This window comes from Lissotriton vulgaris, chromosome 1_1, assembly GCF_964263255.1.
Source record: "Lissotriton vulgaris chromosome 1_1, aLisVul1.2, whole genome shotgun sequence".
NCBI lineage: Eukaryota > Metazoa > Chordata > Amphibia > Caudata > Salamandridae > Lissotriton > Lissotriton vulgaris.
In genome coordinates, this window is record NC_141685.1 from 1,115,486,605 (window position 1) to 1,115,504,805 (window position 18,201).

The following is an 18,201-nucleotide window of genomic DNA, read 5'->3' on the forward strand; positions in this document are numbered from 1 at the left end:
TGTAGTAAGTTGAAGGATTCTGAGAGTGCTTGGGCGGTTTCCACGTCAGCGCAGATTTTAGCTACAGCCCAGTACTACGAGAATAGACGCAAAGACGAGTTAGAGAAGGCAGATAAAAAGACTAAAGAATTGAAAACTAAAGTCCTTCTGCAGCAAGCTTATCCACCTCGTACTGCTAGTCAGCGCGACTATCAGCAACCTCAGCAGTATTCGAGAAACTCGCAAAGAAACGAGTCTTCTCAACAGCGTTTACCGTATGGTCCAAATCAGTGTGCGTATTGCAAGGAAGAGGGTCATTTCAAGAGTAGTTGTCCAGCTTTGTTACGGCGTATGAATGGTGTTTCTGGTGCAAGAGGTCGAGGTGTTCAACACGCCCCTAGAGGTAGGGGTCGTGGAAATTTCCCCCAGAATGCTCCTTCTTTCCCGCCTCAGAATTCTATGAATAGTTTTGACCAGCAGAATAACGCGTTTTCCAGGACAGCTCAGTACTATGCTGATGACTACTATGCAGAAAACGAGAATGAGGGTAATGATTGCTAGGACAGCCATGGACAAAGGGAGGGAGTTGTTTCAGTTCCAGTAGATCAGAATGGACCTTATGTTGAGGTGATTACATCAGGTGTGTCAGAGCCTTTTCTGTTGGATACTGGTGCTACAAAGAGTTCTATTATGCACTCAAAACTCCCTGGCGCACCTTTGTCTGGTGAAATGAACGTTTCAGTAGGTTTTTATGGCGCCCCGGTTAGGAACCCGATCTCTAGTCCTATGTCCCTTTCTGTTGGGCCATGTGAATTAGAAGCACCCCTCATTCTAACAACAGGTTGTGGTGAAAACTTGTTGGGATTGGATCTGTTAAAGAGGTTATATGCGACTTTGTACTGTTCTCCTTCGGGAGTACAACTTACACTGGGTAAGAAAGTAGTTTCTCCAATGTATTTGTCAAAGTAAAAACTTCCAACAGAATTGTCTTCTCTTCCAGATATGCTTTGGGCTACTGGCTCTAATGATGTGGGTCTATTGGAAATAGTGCCATATGTTATAACATTGAAAACTAATGTTAGAATGCCACGTATTCCCCAATACAAGATCTCTAGCGAAGGTGAAAAGGCGTTGTTAGCGATCATTTATGATCTGATTGAGAAAGATGTCATTGAAGAGACAACAGGCAACATTTGTAACAGTCCTGTTCTGCCGGTTTTGAAGCGTACTGATCCTTCCCAACCACCTGTCTATAGGTTCGTGATTGATCTTAGAGAAGTGAATAAGATTGTTGTGCCACAGTTTCCAGTTGTTCCTGATATCACTGCCCTATTGACTATGATTCCAGCTTCAGCGACTTGGTTCACAGTGATTGACTTGAAGAAGGCTTTCTTCAGCATCCCTATTGCCGAGGAGAGCAGGGATATTTTTGGCTTCAATTTAGGAGGCCGAAGTTTCCGCTTCAAACGCGCTCATCAGGGCTACTGTGAAAGTCCATCAATATTTAGTCAGGCTCTGAAATCACAGCTTGACACGATTGTTCTACCTGATGGCGCGACCCTTATTCAGTACGTCGATGATTTGCTGGTCGCTGCTGATACTAAGGACATCTGCAAAGAAGCCACATTGTCATTGTTGCGTCATTTATGTGATTTGCGCCAATAAAAGTCTCTCTTTCAAAGTTACAATATTGTCGACAAGAGGTGACCTACTTAGGTCATCTCTTATCGAAGGAGGGAAGGAAGCTGACCCCAGAAAGAATTCAGGCAATTGCAAAATTGAGTGTCCCAAGGACACAGAGAGAAGTGCGTGCTTTCTTGGGCATTACATCATATTGCAGGCAATGGATACCGAATTTCTCCTTGTTGGCCAAACCTTTGGTGGCATTAACTTGTAAAGATACACCGAAACCCATTCCGTGGTCTGAAGAGTGTCAGAAAAGTTTTTACGAATTGCGTGATGCACTGTGTTCGGCTCCTGTGTTGGGTACCCCCGACTATAGTAAGCCTTTTACACTGTATGTCCATGAGAAAGAAGGTTGTGCATTGTCAGTTCTGACACAATCTTTTGGGGGCAAACCGCGTCCATGCGCGTACTTTTCGGCGACTTTAGATCCGGTAGCTAAGGCATTGCCAAGTTGCTTGAGGGCCACTGCGGCAGCAGCTGTTTGTATTCGACAGTCTGCTGGGATAGTAATGAATAATATGCTGATCGTCATGGTCCCACATGCAGTAGACATTCTGTTAAACAGAACAAGGACACAGCACTTAACTAGTGCTCGATTGTCAAGTTATGAGCTGACACTATTAGCAAGTCATGTTCACATAAAGAGGTGTGATACACTGAACCCAGCCACGTTATTGCCCATTCCAGTAGAGACAGATGAGGTCGAGGAACATGACTGCTGTTTTAGGACAGAAGAAGAGACAAGAGGGAGAATAGATTTACAAGACACTCCTCTTCCTGAGTGTGATGATGCTTTATGGGTTGATGGTTCGTGTTTCAAGTTGCCGAATGGTGATACGACTGGAGCATATGCTGTGACGACTTTGCATACTATTGTTGAAGCTGCACGTATACCACACAACTCAGCACAAGCAGCAGAACTGATTGCACTTACAAGAGCGTGTATGTTGGCGAAAGGAATGTGACACGGACAGCCAATACGCCTTTGGCGTGGCTCACAGTTTTGGACGATTGTGGCGTGAACGTGGGTTCCTGACGTCGCACGGTACTAAGATCCAACATGGTCAGTTAGTAAATGAGCTTCGCGAGTCACTGACCTTGCCATTACAAGTTGCGATTGTGAAATGCAGTGCACACAAAAAGGTGACGGATGATGTTGGTCGTGGGAATGCGTTTGCGGATGAAGTTGCGAAAGAAACTGCAAGGAATGTAATGAGTCGAATGTATGTTGCAGGTCCCGCGAGATGGATTGGTGATGTTGGTATGTGTGAAGATTCGATTGAGAGTGTGAAGTCCATCCAAGCTGAAGCCACAGAGAAAGAGGTGAATGAATGGAGAGAAAGAAAGGGTAGATTGGATGCGAATGGTTGTTGGGTCGAACTGTCAGAGCATCAGAGATGGTTGCTACCCGATGCGTATGTGCTTGCAGTGGTGACAATCGCTCATGGAATGGCTCACATCAGTGTGAAAGGGATCTGTAAGTTGTTGGCTCCAGTATGGCAGAATAGTGGAATCCCTAAGTGTGCAGAGAATGTGGTCAAGAACTGTATGGTGTGTCTGAAGTACAATCCTGGTAGGGGAACCCCAACTCCAGCTGGTCATTTTGCGCCTCCAACGTATCCGTTCGAGGTTTTGCAGCTAGATTTCATCCACATGGCAAGGTGCAACAATTTGAAATACGTACTCGTTATTTGTGCCTTTTCCAGGTGGGTGGAGACGTATCCCCTTAAGGACAATACTGCCTTATCCATAGCCAAAGCCCTTGTCAAAGAGTTCTTCCCTAGGTTTGGAATGCCTAGAATGGTTTGGAGTGATAATGGGAGTGAATTCGTGGGACGAGTGATGAAGAAAGTGTGTGAAGGGCTAGGCATACAACAGAAGTTCCACGCTGCAAATCACCCCCAATCAGCTGCACTAGTAAAGTGCTATAATGGCACGTTAAAATTGAAACTGGCCAAGATCCAAGCAAGCACAGGTCTTAAATGGCCTGACGCCCTGCCTTTGGCACTCCTATCAACAAGAATGACTGTTCACTCTAGAGTGGGACTTAGTCCACATGAAATTGTGTTCGGCCGCCCAGCCAACATTTGGGGAGTGCCAAGGCCCACCAGGTTCAGTGAAATAGAGCATCCTGTACTGCTTAATTATCTGTATGAATTGACGGCTAAATTGCGTGTTTTACACCAACAGGTCCACGATCGTCTACCTCAGGCCTCCGAAGCTCCAGGGCATCCGATTGATCCTGGATCATATGTGCTGGTCAAGAACTTCCAGCGAACAAAGAATGACCAGCCCCGGTGGAACGGCCCTCATCTAGTTCTTCTCTCGACCAGATCTGCCGTCCGAGTTGAAGGGAAAAAACATTGGGTTCACGGACACCATTGTAAGAGGGTCCCACTGCCTCTTCCGTATGGCCGGTGGGTCCAGGAGGGAATTGCTGACTCTGAGGTCGAGACTGTGCCTCGCTTCCTACCCTTTAGTGATGCACGTCTGAAAGGAACTACTTCTGAAAAGGAGAGCGACAACATTTTACAAGAAGCTGTGCCTCCGTCAATTCGATTGAACACTGCTGAGCCTGAACTCTTGTTTCTAGACCACACAGCACCTGGTCGAAATCGTTACAATTTGAGGCCAAGACCTATGACTATGGACAAATAAATGTTTTTCTTTTTGACTGTGCAGCTCTCTCATCCAAGAAACTTGCTCATTTTTTATTTTCGAACCGCCATCTGGTTCTGCTGCTAGGGTCGCGGTCTTTGGAGTGCAGCTGGAGACGGTTAGGTCGACAGTTCTGTTTGGTTCAAGGGAGTTAGCCTGGATTGACAGAAGCACTCCTTAGCAGAAACAATCTCCCACCGCGGGCAGCAACCTAGAGGATGGAGTTTCCCAAGATAGAGAGACCTGCCAGATCAACGAACTTTGAAACGAGAATATGCACTGTGATAGCGAAAACACGATTTTTAATAATATGCATTTTCATGTTGTGCAGTATAATGATGTTTTTAATAGGCTATGCTTTATTCACCTTTCGAGTATCATTTGCACACACCACACAGCCCACACCTCCTCCTATTGTTTCCCCGCACTCTTTTCACCCTCTACCTGAACACGAGTCTGCCAGAAGATTAGAATTTATGAATAACTCATTCGTTCAGCTCCTACACCAGCACCAGTTTGTAACGAACACGACAAATTGTTGGGTGTGTTACTAAATGCTTATGTTCATAGTATAAATATGTATTTTTATATGTGTATGGGTGTATTTGTGTGGGTGGGTATGTGTTTTTTCTATTTTTAGGTTGTTGTTGCCCTTTTAGTTTTTGGAGGAGGTCCAGTTTTTTTTTAAAGTAGTGTGACGAGTATTATATACTCAGATTTTTACACACATACTTTGTTTTTCCGCTTTTCTAGGAGCGTTTAATTTTTTTAATGACTATTTTGGGGTTTTTAAGGGGATACTCTGTGGATTACATTGGAGAGGAGTCGCCATGGATTTGCTTGTATTTTTTCATTTTTTTTTGGGCTTCCTTGGATTGTTGGACATTTTGGATTATTTGGTATGGATTTTTCAACATTGGATTACTTTTGAAGAAGCGACAAACTGTAAGTATATAAAAAAAAAATGTGGGTGGGAAATCTGTTTAAATTTGTTGTATTGCTATGTTATATGTAACAGTTTGAAAGTAAATTATCAAAATAAATTTAATAAATGCGTTTGTAATTTATTTGATAATTTAATTACAATTTGTTACATATAGTAATGGTAGGAAAATGTGTATTAATAAATGGCTAATGTTTTTATAGTTGTCATATATTTTATAGAATCATTTTAGTTATCATTGAGAGATATTCTAGTCCTCTGATACTTGGATAGAGGGTAACTTGGCTTTGGAGTGTGTTATACATTTTTTTGGTTTGTTTAGTTAATTTTGGTCCTATCAGGGTTACTGATTGCTCCATTCGGAGCTCTTGGTAACTCTGTTCTTTTTGTAGGGATTGAATTAATTTGTAAAGAGTAGGTGTTCCTCTGCCTGTGGTTGCTTGGAAGGCGTTGTGCCATCCCTCAACTGCGTTGTTTGTTTTTGCTTCCTTATTTAGGGTGCTAAGGTAGACATTCCACCAGGCTATTTGATATTTAGGATGTCTTCTATGACCTGATCGGTGTAGCCTTTCTACCCATGTATCTTCGAAGTAGTCAAGCATAGGGCTTAATCTTTCTTCGTTTCTTTTATAGTAGGGGCTGTCTATTAATAGGTTATAGTGTTCTGCAACGTCTGTTACAGGAACATATGCTAGAGAGATAAGTTTTTTAATTTGATAAGCATAGGTGCTATCTGTGGCGTATTGGACACTAAGGTGCTCATTAGGATGGCGGACGGACCTGCGTCCGTCCGCCACCCCAGAGGAGGAGGGACCGTCCGCAGTGGCAGCAGCGGTCCCTCCAGTGCAATTAGGATGTGACCGCCACCCTGGTGGTCACATCCTCAATATTTAACATTGCTGCGGGTGCTGCTTGAAGCAGCACCCGCCGCAAGGTTAAATATGCATGCTTCCTATTTGCATGCACAAAGCGGCAGGCACCGCGCGGTGCCTGCCGCTTCGTGCACGCAAATGCAGGGGGCTACCCCCCATGTGCACCCCCCACCCGCCCCGTCACCCTGGAAATCACCGTATGCCTTTCCACGGCGGAGAAGCCGACGCGGAAAGGCATCTGTTTACCCCCATCCTAATATGGCTGGCGGTGTCTGTTAGACATCGCCTCCATATTAGAGCTTTTCCGCCGCAGTCGTAAGTCGACCGCGGCGGAAAAGCGGCGGATGGTCTTCCTGACCCCCCAGCCATCCTAATCTGGCGGGGGGGGGTCTTTGAAGTCTCCGCAGCGGTTTTCCCGTATCCTCCGGTCCGGCGGACACTTCCGCCGGCCCGAAGGATGCGGGAAAACCGCAATCCTAATGACCCCCTTAATGTAGATTTCTGTAGATGTCGCCATATACATTGATTAAAATGATAATAGGAACCTTGTATTGCTGTGTGTGGGTATATTTTTAGGATACTGTTTATCATTGCTTTTTCGAAATCAATGTTCATTTTTTGTGGGAAAGAGTCATTCGTTTTTTGTTTGACTTTGGTTAGGATTTCTTGATAGGTAGATTGTTGTTTGTTTGGTAGGAAGGCATATAGGAATGGAATATTAGCATTTTGGAAATGACCATCGATAGTGTACAATTGGTAAAAAGGTTTAGGACATACTGCAAAAGTACCATCCATCATCCAAGTTTGGCATTGGTTTAGTTTAGCCATGTTGTCTGCAGTGGCAAACAGTATTATTCTTTTATCTTTTGAGTTGTTGTCATATAGTATAAATGGTTCATTATTATGAGTTACACAGAGTTCAGGGGGAAATTGCACTTCTTCAAAAGTTTTAGGTGTGGGAGGAGTAGTTGCTGTAGCTCTTTTTTGTCTAGCTATGGTTCTTTTAAGAGAATCTAGTTGGCTAGAGGCATGTTGGGGTAGAGCACTTAATTGCTGTTTTAGAATAGTAGTTGTTGCTATATCACTAGTAATGCTAGCTTCTTTAAGGGAATCAAGCACTTCTCTAATCTCTATTTCTGTAACATTGGGTGGGTGGTCATGTTCCTTAGTATAAGTTACAGTAGTTTCCTGAGTTATAGCTCTCCCATAACATTTGTTAGAATAGTATTTAGTGCATTTCCAAAAAACTTTCATATCTTTCTGTTTCTCTTGAGTGTATACATATCCCATGTAACAAAGACGCATTTTGCATTTCTGAGAATACACAAATTTTGCTCCTTCAGTCATGTTTGCTTTTTGGTGCTAGGAGAAATTAAACATTACATTATTAGAAAAGTTTTTAAATAATGTATTTAGTATTATAATAACATTGATTTGCACATTAATTATTTAGCAGTTTATTTCTTTGTTGAATTCAGTTGTTGCGTTTTTTCGAATTTTTCTTTTTGCTGTATTTCTTCTGTACCTGTTAAGATGGAGAAGATGTGTTACACGAATGTATATTTCTTTATGTTTCTTTTGTTGTGCTCTGCTACCTAGTTTGTCTTTAGTTTTCTATTTATTAAGGTTTTTAGTCATTTTTTAGATTAGATACCTACTTTTTATATATTTTTTTTGAAGTGTTGATGTTGTGCAGTTTTTCAATAATTTCTTTTTATCTGTAGAAAATAGAGTAGGAATAAAAGAGATGTTTCAGTTATTTGTTTTCTTAATACCGGTTTGAAGTTTTAGATTTACGTTTTTATAAAGATATAAAGGTGGTGGTACTTACTTTAGATAGGTGTAGCTGCTTTTTGGTAGAAGTAAATCCCTTTTCTTTCAGCAAAGTGGCAGAGTTTCTCCTTCCTTTTTTGGTGTATTAGATTGCTATTTTAGCAGGTGTAATTCTTCTTTTTATAGGGTGTGTTAAATTGTTTCTGAAAGTTTATTGGTTATCTACTTTGATAGCTTGTTCTTATTGGTTTATTTGAATTTTTTTACTTGTTTTGGTAATTGTTTCCCTTAAATGGGTGACGCCAATTAATGTTTTTTTTAATGGTAAAGCAATTTTTTTCAATGTTTAATGGCGTTTTTTTATATTTAAAGTGAAAGAATATTTATTATGTGTATTAAGCAATGTTTTAATATTTGCAATGTTGTATATATATTATAAAATTTATATTTGATGTGAATGTTTTTTTTTAATTTTAGAAATGTTTAATGTATGTAGTATCCTTTAAAAAATATATATTATGTATATTTGTGATGTGTATAATATGTTTTTTTTATTTGAAAGTGCATTTTGTATGTATTTTGTAAAGTCGATAATATTTAATTTTCGATATTATAGTATTCTATATAGTGATGGTCGATATTTTGACGGTGTTTTATGTTAAGGATTGCTGTTCGATGTTTTTTACATGCGATAATATAGATGGTCGATAATGTTGTAGTCGATATTTTTTTTATCGATATTGTTGTTTCGATATATTTGTTATTTCTTGTTTAAGTTTTGTGAGTCGATATTTTTGTAGTCGATAATTTGTCATCGATATTTTGTCTAGTCGATATTCGGTCTGCCAAGGTTATGTCAGTGATTCACCTTAAAGGTGTCCCACTCGAGGGCCGCCGTCGAGGCAGTGCCCGCATTGTCAGCAAAGTAGTGCTCTACCCCCTCTTTAAGCTCCGCTCGAAATACCGGGTCCTCCAACATCTCGGGGCGCAATCTCCAGTGAGGGATTCTGGGGCGTTCCACCATCAAGCAGAAATTCACCAAAAGGGGATTATGATCAGATAAAGTGCGTGTCAAATATTCACTGCTGATCGCCATAGAGGCCAGGCCAGGACTGCAAAAGATAACGTCCAACCGAACATGGAGGTCGTGCAGAGCCGAATAATAGGAGTAATCCCTATCCGCAGGGTGCTGCACCCGCCAAACGTCGATGAGTCCCCAACTGTCTTGCCAATGGGCGCGAATCTCGGCCAGTTTATTAATTGGGGCCGAGGGCAGCGGAGGGTGAGATCTATCTATGGTCACATCAGCAACAGAGTTAAAGTCTCCCCCCATCAAGACCGGCACCGTGAAATAATCGGCGAGGGCGGAGGACAAAGTCTCCAAGAAGGATGCTTGCTCCACATTAGGAGCATAGACGTTGCAGAGAGTCATCTCGCGGCCGTACAACCGGCCGCGCAACGCAACATAGCGGCCTCCAGAGTCTACTAAGAGGTCAATCATTTGAAACGGGACCCCGGCCCTAACCCAAATCAACGCCCCCCGCGCGAAGGCCGAGTAGGTGGTATAATAAAGCTGCCCCCGCCACCTACGCTACAGGGCCTGCCCCTCTGGTTTAGTAAGGTGCGTCTCCTGTAGGAAGGCGATCTGCATTCCCCTACGGATCTTATTCCTACGCTGCATAGAGTGCAATCCCCGAACATTCCAGGTTATACATTTCACGTCAGGAGCCGAACCTATAATAACATTGCAAAATCCCGCTCAAAACAGCCCACCTCCCCCAGCCGCCAAGCAGGGACATCCACATACAAAAGTGCAACTGTTGGTAGTACCAATATAACAATTAGGCGCATCAACTGGCAGCGTCCCCAACACAAACAAATCCCAAATCCTAAACGCCCCCCTCCGCCCACCGCACTTCCCACCCCACCAAGAACAGGCACTAACATAGTAAAACCCATCCAAATCACCCCAACTGCACGACCCATGCAAAGTCAAGGCAAACTAAACAAGACCATCCGGGGGGCGTAGCCAAGATGGCGGGGTGAGCGGACGCTTCCTCCCGTAGCTCCTCCGGCCCGGCTCAGCTCGAGCCCCTTTTTCTGCGCTTCTCTCCCCCCGCTGCTGCTCAGCGAGAGAGAGGAGTGTGCCGGAGTGTCTGGTGCACACATTGATACCACTTTGGCTCACATCGCCTCGGAGGAAGCACTTTGAAAGTTTGATCAAAGATCGGAGCACGGAGGAGACCCTGGGGGCGGAGCGACCTGCGATGCTGTCCAGGCGCCTCGGCTGGGCCTGGTGCTGAAAGCTGCAGATCCATCGGCTGGGCCTGGTGCTGAAAGCTGCCGATCCGGAGGGGACCAGACCCGCTGCGCACCGGAGGATATCGGAGCCCCGCGGACGGTGTCTTGGGGACTCCGCAGACTTTGGACTTGAGTTTGTGCCTTGTCCCTCTGATCGGCGACAGTGACACACTGCGCTGTGCGGGTCCCGGCCCCGTGAACGACGACCGAGGGCCTCGACACTGGGATCGGCCCGTCGGAGCCCTCTGATGGAACTGTACGACAACGGCTGCGGGCTTTCTCTGATCGCTGTGTCCCGAGGGTCGCCGGCGGTGTTGCCAGCCCGGGCCGCTCTACCTGGCCCCGCCCTGCCGCCATCTTGTCCCTGAGGAGCTGGTGTTGGTGGCCTCCGTCGGGGCCTTTTGGCTGGCGGGCGCTGGTTGTCGCCTCCACTGCTGAGCTGACTTCTCGAGGGCCGTGCTGTGGAGTGTCCCTTGCCTTGGATCCCGATTGCCGCCCTGGTCGGACGCCGCGACTGGTGGTGCCCGGGCCAGACCGCCATTTTGTCGCTTGTGACGCAGCACTCTTGCTGGTAGAGCCATCTCCACACCTCGCACCCACGGGCGGCTGGGCAACCCTATTGCGGCCGGACTTAGGCCCCGTCCACTGCAGCGATCACGATGGCTGGTAGAGGCGGCTCAAAGAAGGGAGACCGCACCCTGCCAGACATGCTCAGCAGGGCCCAGCAGCTGCGGGACAGAACGCAACCGTCGCCGGGGTCTTCCCGGGCCTCGGCGGACGCGACTGGAGGCGAACCGCCGGTCACGAGGTCCTTTATGGAGGAATTGTTCAGCTCCCTCAAGGAGGACTTTCAGACGTTGAAGAGAGAGGTGACTAGTGAAGTACGTGAAGTGCGCAGGGAGGTGGAGGGCCTCGGCGAGCGGGTCGACTCGGTGGAGACGGCGAGCCAGCGCCGAGACGAAGAGATAGTCCATCTTCAACAGGACGTTCTCCGCCTCCGGGAGCAATGTGTCGAGCTCCAGGCCCACTCTGAAGACCTTGAGAACAGGTCCAGGCGGAACAACATCCGGGTGCGGGGTGTCCCATCTGCGGACGAAGGAACCGACTTGGTGGCCTATCTACAGGACCTGTTCCGTGAGATCTTGGGAGAAGGAGCAGACTTCCCTGTCCGCATTGACAGAGCACATAGGGTGGGTCGACAGCGCCAGTCATCGGCGCCCCCCCCCCTGACATTTTGGCGTTCTTGCCTGACTTTCCGCTGAAAGAACGCATCATGGCGGAGGCCTGAAAGAAGCAGCCTTTAACTTTCAGGGAGCGGCCTGTGGCGCTCTACCAAGATCTGTCCGCCATCACGCTCCAGATGCGCGGGTCCTTTAGGATTGCCACTGACTTTTTGCGTGAGCACGAGACGCCCTACTCCTGGGGACACCCTTTCCGTCTGATCTTTGCTGCACCAGTTGCGCTCCTTACAAGACATCTGCGGAGTACTGGGCCTCACGGCCACGGAGGAAGATGGAGCTACTCCGCCCTGGAGGCGTCCAGAGAGACGGAGCCGACGGAGGTCGACGAGGAGACAGTCACCAGCGAGTGCGAGTCGTCCTGATTCCCCTACTATCAGGGCGGACATGGCGGATGCTTTGAGGGCAGCGGCCAGGGACTTGGCCGACTCCAATGGCGTGGCCTTGACGGCCTGAATTCACTCCGGGGGGAGAGATTCTTAGCTTCTACGACGCTGGGTTTGTGGCCCGGGGGGGGGGGGTGGGGGGGCGGTTGGAGGTGAGTGGCTGGACGTCCACTTTTCTGTTTTCTACGGACTTGCCCGTTTTTTGGGCTTGACTGAGACAATGGGGTGGTTACATTTGTTTTTGTTTTTGGCTAGTTGCCATGGGTATGTTTTGGGGGGGAGTAAAGGTTGTTTTGTTGTTGGGAGGGTCCCGTCCGATGCTACCCATGCCTACGCTTGGCCTGTCCTGGCCTCTTCCACGCGCCTGCCCCGCACGCCCCGCCTGCTGAGCCCTTGCCTGCTGCATAGCGCTTTTGTTCCCCGGGTAGAATGCCGTCCCTAAAGGTAGTGACCCTGAACGTTAAGGGTCTGAATAATCCTGTGAAGCGTAGAGCGATCCTGTCATTGCTGGAGGGGACGCAGGCGGACATATGCCTCCTACAGGAGACCCATTTGTTGCCCAGGGACTGCCATAGGCTGCGCTCTGCCAAGTTCCCTACTCAGTTCTTCTCCTCTGCAGCGACTAAAACAGCGGGGGTGGCCATTCTTTTAGCTAGCTCCTTTAGAGGCGAGGTTCTGTATAAATATGCCGAGCAGAAGGGGAGGCTCCTTGCATACCGCATGCGCCTGGGAGGTACAGCTTTTACGGTAGGTTCCATTTATAGCCCGAATGATCACCAGGATAGTTTCCTGGATTCAGTGTTGGTGGACGTCACTGCCTCGCCCGATCGCCATGTTATCCTGGGGGGGGACCTGAACATCGTTTTCGATTCGGCTATGGACAGGTCGGCGCCACGCTCCCCGCAGACCGGAGAACTTCCCCGCGCAGTGAAAGATCGGATTGAGGAGATGGATCTGCACGACCTCTGGCGCTCTCTGCACCCTACTGATAGGGATTACTCCTACTTCTCCCACGCGCACCGCACTTACTCACGGCTGGATTACCTCCTGGTGAGCGGACCGATGCGCACTGCCGCCGTGGCGGCGGATATTGGGGTCCTGTCCCTGTCCGACCATGCGCCAGTTTCCGGCGTTTTCAAGTGGCCGGGGGCCTCTCCCTCTCGAGGGACGTGGCGTCTTCGCGATACTCTTTTGCATAAGAAGTCGGTTGTGAAGCGCATGGGGGAGGTCATTCAGGACTATTTGATCCACAATGGCAACTCCGACACGTCTCAAGCAACGCAGTGGGCAGCTTTGAAAGCGGTCCTCCGAGGGGAATTTATTTCCATCTCCTCAGCAGAAAATAGGGAGCGGCAGCGTAAAAGGGATGACCTGACTGCGCAGGTCAGGGAGCTTGAGCAACCATCGCCGCACAGGGGCTCCGAGGGTTTGGCGGCAATTGAAAGCTGCGAGGAAGCTCTTATCGGCACTAGATCTGGATAGGGCGGAATATGCCGCTTTGCGCCTGAAACATGCCTTTTACTCAGGGGGGGACAGGTGTGGTAAGCTCCTGGCCCACCGACTCCGGATGGCGCAGCAGCGCAATGTCGTGAGGGAATTGGTGGGAACGGACGGGGTTACTGTTTCTGGTGACGCGGAGGTGGCGGAATCCTTTCGCAGCTTCTACGAGACACTATACGCTGGGGAGCCCTCCTCGCCGCGGGACGCCGAGGACTATTTGGAGTCAGTGGCCCTCCCGGTGCTGGACTCCGCCCAGGCGGACCATCTAGAGAGAGACATCCATGTTGAGGAAGTCATCTCCGCTATAGCGCGACTAAAGCACGGTAAGGCCCCGGGCCCGGATGGCTACACAGCTCTGTTTTATAAGACCTTCTGCACTGCTGTGGCCCCAATCCTGGCTCGACTGTTTAACTCCTTCTCCGAGCCTGGCGCTATCCCACCGGACCTCCTCAGCGCCACGGTGTCAGTCATCCCGAAACCCGGGAAGGACCGGACCTTGTGTGGTTCGTATAGGCCCATCTCACTCTTGAATGTTGACCTCAAGCTATACACAGGGATTCTGGCGTCCAGGCTTGGTTTACACTTACTGGGACTGGTGGAAGCGGACCAGGCGGGCTTTGTACCCGGTAGACAGACGGTGGACAACACCAAGAGAGTGACACATGTATTAGAAAAGGCCTCGCGTATCCCGGGGGAGCGGATGCTGCTATCAGTTGATGCGGAGAAGGCCTTTGACAGGGTTCATTGGCCGTACCTTGAGCTGGTTCTCGGGAAACTGGGTATCGGTGAGAAGTTCCGCACCATGGTTTTCAACTGTTACAGACGTCCATCGGCGTCGGTGCGAGTCAATGGGTGCAGCTCCGGTAGTTTTGCCATCGAACGCGGTACGAGACAAGGTTGTCTCCTCTCGCCGCTTCTGTTCGCCCTTTATATGGAGCCGTTTGCTCAGAGGATCCGCAATAATCCTGACGCCATTGGGGTTAAGATGGGCCAATATGTCCACACAGTTAGTCTCTACGCGGACGACGTTCTGCTAACCCTAGATGACCCCAAGAGGTCACTCCCTGCTTGCTTCCGGGAACTGGACGCCTTTGCGCGAGTAGCCGGCTTCAAAATGAATATGAGCAAGTCGGTGGCGTTGGACGTGTCACTGGCTGCGGACACCAGGAGAGACCTCCAACGTCTTTTTCCCATGCAGTGGTCCTCGTCGGCGGTGCCGTACCTGGGGATTCTGCTGGCGCCCACACTGACTGAGATGGTCACGGCCAATTACACTTCCCTCAGCAGGAAGATCAAGGAGGAACTTGGCCGGTGGAACAAGGGCCTGCTGTCGTGGCTGGGTCGTATCGCGGCGGTCAAGATGACGGTGTTGCCCCAGATTCTGTACCTCTTCCGCGCTCTACCTCTCCAACCCCCTGTGGGTTGGATACAGCAAACGCAAGCTGACATCTCCCGCTTCGTTTGGCAAGGCCGCAAGCCACGGATGAAGAGGGTCCTCTCCACGCTTGCTCCGGAGGCGGGAGGTCTTGGCATCCCGGACCTCAGGAAATACTTTCAAGCGGCACAGTTGCGATACTTGGTGGAGTGGAGTGGAGCAGGTGGGAATCCGATAAGCACTGGCTGTTTCAAGACCAGGCAGTGGCGGGCCACACCCTCCAGGAGGTCCCGTTCTTGCGCCGCACGCATCGCCCTGCTAATCTCTACGCCTCTTTTGTCACGCGGACCCCCCTGCGGTCTGGGACGCGGTTTGCGAGGCCCGTGACTTGACCACCTTCCCCTCGCCGTTCACGCCTATAGTGGGTAACCCGGACTTTGCACCAGGCCTGGAGCCGGGAGCCTTTTCCCATTGGGTGAGCGCGGGTTGCAGGGCGCTTTTCCAAATCTATGGACCGGATGGTGTGATTCCCTTCCAGCAACTTCGACAGGACTTCGGCCTGACGGAGATGGACAGACTGCGCTATATGCAGGTCCGACACTGGGCTCTCCAACCCCAAGTGCGTGACACCGCAGCTCGCCAAATCACACCATATGAGCGGTGGTTGGTGACCCGGACCTCGGACGCCAAGCTAATTACTGATTTGTATAAATTCCTTCAACCCCCGACGTTTCACTATCATAACCCAGGGAGGGAGCGCTGGCACAGAGAACTGGGTAGAACACTTAGTCATAAGGAATGGGACAAAATTGCATATCGGGCGAGGCACTCTGCGTACCACACTGGACTTACAGAGACATTTACTAAAGTGTCTACTTATTGGTATTACACCCCGGAGAGGCTGTACGAAATGCATAAACACACTGATAAGGGGTGTTGGCAGGGCTGCGCACAGGAGGGTACTCTCTCGCACATTCTTTGGGCTTGCCCGGTGCTGACTGCCTACTGGAAGGAGGTCTTGGATGAGGTAGATAAGCATTTTGAGATTGAGCTGCCACGCTTCCCAGCGTATGTTCTGTTAGGCCTTCCTAATGATCTCATGTACCAGCTGAAGTCCCGTAGGGGTAGACAGATTGCTATCGCGCTTGGCTCAGCGGTCCAGAATATTCTTATTCACTGGCGCACCGCCACTGCCCCCTCCATTACTGGCTGGTTGCATAGACTCTGGCAGGTGTTGGGTATGGAGAAGATGTCGCTTACAGTGGCTGGGGATGTGGATCAATTCGAGGAACTGTGGCAACCATTCCTAGCACTACTGTCCACGGAATTCCGGGAACTCACCTGCCCGAGATACCTTCGCCTTCTCAGGCTTACGCCACCGGTGACCCCGGTGGATTAGAGTGTACAGAAGATGGGGGCTGGGGGGATGGGGTGTGGGCTGTTTGGGGCGAGTTATCTTGGGACAGGGCCAATGGACGGGGGAGTTGGGGTGTTGTTTCCTTTATTTTTCTTTGTCGGGGGTGGGGGCATGGAGGGGGGGGGTTAGGCCTTATTGAATCGCTGATGGCTACTCGCGCTCGACCTTGGGTGGGGTGCTGAAGTGCATAGACTGTTACACAAACTGCCTAATTGCCTTACATTTGTTGTATTTTCCTTTTGGACTATCGAACTATAGTCAGCCAACGCTCCTGGAAAACGCTGTTTCTTGCTATATTGTATGTAACCTTAACCTCCTCTCCCCTACCCCATGTTTTTTTGTCTTAATAAAAATGCTTTAAACCTAAACAAGACCATGGGGTGGGGGTTGGCTAGGGCCGAGGATACGACCTGCAACAAGTCCAAATACACTACCCAAGCCCGCCTCCCCGAATCCCCCAATTCATTTCACCTCCCATGTCCCCCCCGGAACCCCGTGCACATCCCCGCTTCCGCCGCAACCCCAGATACTCGCAAGTCAGGCACTCAACACCTCCAACACGCATCCCCGCTATAGCCCGCAACCAAACAAGACAGGCACAGCAACAGCACCATGCAGTTCTAAATTCCCCTCCCCATATGCAATCTCGCATCTACTCATCTAGCAGTCCATCAGCTGTCCCAGGAGTGGCCCGTGGTAGTCTCTGATCATCCGATATCGAGGATTCCCCCTCCAATTGGCCCTTTCCGCTGCCCTGCTCCGGCGCTTCTGACATGGCCTGCAGCAGTTCACCCGAAATCGCCACCACTGCGTCCAGGGCACCCCTGCGTTCCATGGCCGTCTGCGAGGTCGATGGTTTCCGCAAGCTATGCTTGCGGCCCCGTAGGCATTGGGATCTACGAAGCTGAGAATCCCCAGCCAGTTCACGCGCCTCCGCCTCCTGTCCATCCTTCCCCGCTCTATAGGACTCCAGCAATTCCCAGGCCTCCTCCGGCGTATCGTGAAAGTGGTACTTGCTATCCAGTACTACTCACAGTTTAGCTGGGAAAAATAGGGAATACTGGATCCCTTCAGCGCGCAGTTCCTTCTTCACAACTTGGAAGGACATGCGGTGCCGCTGCGTGTCAAACGAGTAGTCCGGAAACAAAGTGACATTGCTGTGTCCACCTGGTAGGGGCCATCGCTGCGGGCTTTCCGCAAAAGTAAGTCTTGGTCACGAAAGTGGAGTAATCGTGCCACCACCCGTCAGGGAGGGCGGCCCTGCAGCGGCGGCTTGGCCGGAACCCAGTGTGCCTGCTCCAGGGTGTGGAAATTCGAAAGACCCTCAGGGGCCACAACTGTCCAAAGCCAGTCCTCCAAATACGCCACCATGTCCGATCCCTCAACTTTCTCCGGCAGCCCCACCACGCGGATATTGTTGCGTCTATTCCTGCCTTCCGCCTCCTCAGCTCGCCGTTTCAACACCGAGATACGAGCCAAGAACCCCGCCATGGAGGCGGTCAGCGCAGTCTGTGCCGGGACGACCTCCTGAAGCGCGGTTTCAGTCTGTTTCACGCGGTCCACCAGTTTCGAGTGGTCTGCTCGCAATAGGCCTAGCCCCATGGTAACCTGCGCAATGTCCTGCTGAAGGGCGGCGTGAGTGTCCGTGATGGCCGCCAATATTTTATCCAATTGTAATTGAAGGCCCGAGTTCAGTGGTGGCTCCTGCTCCATCTTGTTCTCCTGGGGGCGGGGATTCAGCGTCTGACGGAGCCAGGTCCCCCTCCTGTCGACCCCGAGGTTTGCCCATGGCCACAAACAGCAACGCACTCCGGTCCCGCTCTGCCGCACTCTCGCACCCTCTCTTCAGCTCTGGTGGGTCTCACCTCTCATGCGTCATGCCTAGGTGACCTGGCCCTCTGGTCACAGGGCCTCTCCCTCAAAATCCAGCCACTCATGCCCTCTACTTTGGTGCCCACTCTGCCTTTCCCTTTTCATAGGCTATCCGGGGTGTGAACTCAGGTAAAGCGACTGGGCCTAATGGCATTCCCATAGAATTGTATAAACTGAATTCTAATAAACTCGCCCCCTATA